A 5,000-nucleotide genomic window follows, 5' to 3' on the forward strand; every position below is an offset into this window, starting at 1 on the left:
CTTCGCACCGGGCCCGCGAGGACCTACTTTGGCCGCACGGCGCCGCGTGCAGGGTGCGCCGGCGCGCAGCTGCGCCGCCTGCCGCCTCCGTCGGCCGGCGCGCCTGCCACTGGCCGCCCCCACCAGCCGGCTGTAGCGCGTGCGCCCACGCACCGCGCGGCCAGCACGCCGGGAGGCCCCCCCTCACCGGCCGGGGACGGTCCCACCCAGCCACCGCCGCGTATCGCTTCACACCCACATGCCATTCACGTTCGTGGGCATGGTGGGTATCGCTGGAACAACCGGTTGGTAGCTCAACCGATCGTCGCCATCACTGATTCACCTCTAGCGAGAACAACCGCACCACAACGGTTTACCAGTTGTTCATTTGCGTAACGTCACCAGCAAACGTAGGCGTCCATCGCCATTTGCAAATTCAACGATTGTTGCATGCCTGTGTCAGGTGTCACGACACACTATGTCTGCCCACATACACGCAACAACATGTGCACGCTTCGCGAACACGTGGAAGGTGGCCCCCGTACGTATGCGATGTCCATTGCGCGAACGACTGTCAACCGGCCTCTGTCGCATGTCGCAGATGTGGAACGCAGTGCACCATGCTATCACGGTGTGTGAGAAGAGACGACTACGTCTGACAACACGCGCCACTACATCAACAGACGGCTCATGCTGATCGCCATCCAGGGCATACCACACTGCAATCCAGCTCTTATAGGGAGACGACACGTAGCTGAGTGCACAACATTTGGACCGCATGGTTCGCCGTTGTTGGCGCAGTCGTTGTACGGTCACATGTACCACGATGTATCATTCAGTACATGAGGACCAATGTGCAGTACAGTGTGTGATTTGGACGTACAACATCAGCGGACAGTTGACACAGGCCGTACCACAGCGTAGGCTACGTGCTTCGCCATGCGAATGCCAATGAACAACTGCAAATGCCAATGAACAACTGCAAAGGGCATTGAGCATGTACGTCCTGCTGCCATCCACATTACAGTGTATAGCTGCAAGGTGTTTAACATGAAGCGATACACTGGGGACCGGGCAGTGCGAGTAGCAAACTATATTGCGGGGGTTGCAGTTAGGCAACACTACACTAATTTAACGCGTCGTATGACAATTACAGAGCAGGTTAAGGCCCAACGTGTGTTGGGTTAAGGCCCAACGTGTGTTGGGTTAAGACCCAACGTGTGTTGGGTTAAGGCCCAACGTGTGTTGGGTTAAGGCCCAACGTGTGTTGGGTTAAGGCCCAACGTGTGTTGGGTTAAGGCCCAACGTGTGTTGGGTTAAGGCCCAACGTGTGTTGGGTTAAGGCCCAACGTGTGTTGGGTTAAGGCCCAACGTGTGTTGGGTTAAGGCCCAACGTGTGTTGGGTTACAGCGCAATATGGGTTACGTTAAGGGGCAATATAGGTTAGGTTAAGGTACGATATAGGTTAGGTTAAGGTACGATATAGGTTAGGTTAAGGTACGATATAGGTTAGGTTAAGGTACGATATAGGTTAGGTTAAGGTACGATATAGGTTAGGTTAAGGTACGATATAGGTTAGGTTAAGGTACGATATAGGTTAGGTTAAGGTACGATATAGGTTAGGTTAAGGTACGATATAGGTTAGGTTAAGGCGCAACGTGGGTTAGGTTACGGCGCAACATAGGTTAGGTTACGGCGCAACATAGGTTAGGTTACGGCGCAACATAGGTTAGGTTACGGCGCAACATAGGTTAGGTTAAGGCGCAACATAGGTTAGGTTAAGGCGCAACATAGGTTAGGTTAAGGCGCAACATAGGTTAGGTTAAGGCGCAACATAGGTTAGGTTAAGGCGCAACATAGGTTAGGTTAAGGCGCAACATAGGTTAGGTTAAGGCGCAACATAGGTTAGGTTAAGGCGCAACATAGGTTAGGTTAAGGCGCAACATAGGTTAGGTTAAGGCGCAACATAGGTTAGGTTAAGGCGCAACATAGGTTAGGTTAAGGCGCAACATAGGTTAGGTTAAGGCGCAACATAGGTTAGGTTAAGGCGCAACATAGGTTAGGTTAAGGCGCAATATAGGTTAGGTTAAGGCGCAATATAGGTTAGGTTAAGGCGCAATATAGGTTAGGTTAAGGTACCGTATAGGTTAGGTTAAGGTACAGTATAGTTTAGGTTAAGGTACACATTGTTGTAAGGAAAGGTGTAATGGGGGGGGGGGGGGCGGCCGGTCGGTTTGTTGATTGTGATTATAGTAAGTGGATGCCTGCGGCATCATCTGATTTGCCACGTCAGGATACACCTTTGGCTCATGACAGGCGGCGCTCCGATTCCATGCTTGTGGGAGACCTGTGTCTTTCATTCCTGCCATTGTTTGTGTGCTGTGAGAGGGGGCAGTATTGTGATGTTGGGTGCACCCCTGTGTAGGACATGTGTGGGTGTTGGTGGCTTAGCTGAGCAATGGTGGTTGTCGGGAGGGTGGGATATTCCGTTTTCTGAGTGGACCTCCCAGTCTGGTTATGACAGTGTGGATTGTCTCATGTGGCGGAGAGGATGCACTGGGTGTTGTTCCATGCTGGTGCTTACATATTGTCTGTGTGCGTGTTACAGGCGGAGAGTAGTGCGTGATAAGAGTGTGTGGCTGACGTGTGGTTGTGATTGTGAGCAGAGTCTTTCAGCATGTATACGGACAGTTGTATATATTATCTGTATTCTGATGGGTCCATCTATTACTAATCAGCGCCGTGTATACGTTTAATCCGGTTCCAGTCGAAACTGTTGTATCTCTGTACATTAGTGCCACGGCGAGCGCGCTATGTAGCTACTCGTCTCGGCAGCTTCCACCGGTGTGTGGCAAATGATTATAAGCAATGAGTCGAGTCGTCAATACCGATAGTGTGACGTCACATGTCTGGGGTGGGGGACGCTGCGCCCTTCCGGTGGGTCATGGCCTAGAAAGACGCTCCCCACGCAGGGGGGCTTGGACTGTCATAAACTCTTCCGAGTAATATACTTGCCGTACGTTTTTGCGACTGCGAGTGCAACGCCCACCGGTACCGACATGGATGGAGCGCCTCCTAGCTGACCGCTCAGCATCGGCATTCGTACAGAGAGCAACGCGATCGCGTCTCTAGCTCGTAACTGGTACAGCTCGCAGCTCATGTATAGGGACAGCGGGAATGTCGCATATTGGACATAACTCTTCATGAAACGCACGTTATAGGGGTGTATTGCACATTGCGACTGCGGGAAAAGTCCGCCGTTCATCCGCTGGAGTTGCGAGTTCGGCGGTTGGGGTGGGGCGCCGGTGGAGTGATTGCCGGTCGACGATTTCGTGCGGCAGAGGCGCTGGCGTTGGGGTGCTGTGGTCGACAGAGGACGCAGGCTTTGTGGGTGGGGTCGAAAGATGGGCACTGTGGGCCCATCGCTGTCTTAGTCGGCTTGGCGTCTCATAGATGGCGGTATCGTCGTTGCAGGACGTCATGCTGCGGGAGACCTACAGATGGCGGTATGTTTTGTGGTGCGCTCGACATGGCGGACGTAGTGCATGTGGTTTCGCCGTATTTTCATAGATGGCGATACTGTTTTGCCGGCATGGTTGGCGTAGTCCCGTCGGATCCCTGTAGATGGAGGTGCCGTTTCTGGGCTGGGTGTCAATGTCGTTGCGTCACATTCGCATAGATGGCGGCATCGTCGTAATACCTCGCCCACTACGGACTTATCACCACCCACACTAGCCGCCCCGGGGACTTGCCATTCATGCGCGTCACTAATTAGATGACGAGGCATTTGGCTAGATTAAGAGAAGTCATAGTTAACTCCCGTCGTTTACCCGCGCTTGCTTGAATTTCTTCACGTTGACATTCAGAGCACTGGGCAGAAATCACATTGCGTCAACACCCGCTAGGGCCATCGCAATGCTTTGTTTTAATTAGACAGTCGGATTCCCCCAGTCCGTGCCAGTTCTGAGTTGATCGTTGAATGGCGGCCGAAGAGAATCCGCGCACCCGCGCGCCCCCGGAGGAGCACGCTAAGGCGGACGCGGCCTCGCAGCAAGGAAGATCCGTGGGAGGCCAAGGCACGGGACCGAGCTCGGATCCTGCACGCAGGTTGAAGCACCGGGGCGCGAACGCCGCGCAGGCGCGCGCATCCTGCACCGCCGGCCAGCACGAGGCCAACCAACGGCGAGAGCAGACCACGCCCGCGCTAAACGCCCGCACTTACCGGCACCCCTACGGCACTCACCTCGCCCAGGCCCGGCACGTTAGCGCTGACCCACTTCCCGACCAAGCCCGACACGCCCCGATCCTCAGAGCCAATCCTTATCCCGAAGTTACGGATCCAATTTGCCGACTTCCCTTACCTACATTATTCTATCGACTAGAGGCTCTTCACCTTGGAGACCTGCTGCGGATATGGGTACGAACCGGCGCGACACCTCCACGTGGCCCTCTCCCGGATTTTCAAGGTCCGAGGGGAAGATCGGGACACCGCCGCAACTGCGGTGCTCTTCGCGTTCCAAACCCTATCTCCCTGCTAGAGGATTCCAGGGAACTCGAACGCTCATGCAGAAAAGAAAACTCTTCCCCGATCTCCCGACGGCGTCTCCGGGTCCTTTTGGGTTACCCCGACGAGCATCTCTAAAAGAGGGGCCCGACTTGTATCGGTTCCGCTGCCGGGTTCCGGAATAGGAACCGGATTCCCTTTCGCCCAACGGGGGCCAGCACAAAGTGCATCATGCTATGACGGCCCCCATCAACATCGGATTTCTCCTAGGGCTTAGGATCGACTGACTCGTGTGCAACGGCTGTTCACACGAAACCCTTCTCCGCGTCAGCCCTCCAGGGCCTCGCTGGAGTATTTGCTACTACCACCAAGATCTGCACCGACGGCGGCTCCAGGCAGGCTCACGCCCAGACCCTTCTGCGCCCACCGCCGCGACCCTCCTACTCGTCAGGGCTTCGCGGCCGGCCGCAAGGACCGGCCATGACTGCCAGACTGACGGCCGAGTATAGGCACGACG

The sequence above is a fragment of the Schistocerca americana genome, chromosome 3 (assembly GCF_021461395.2).
Source record: "Schistocerca americana isolate TAMUIC-IGC-003095 chromosome 3, iqSchAmer2.1, whole genome shotgun sequence".
NCBI lineage: Eukaryota > Metazoa > Arthropoda > Insecta > Orthoptera > Acrididae > Schistocerca > Schistocerca americana.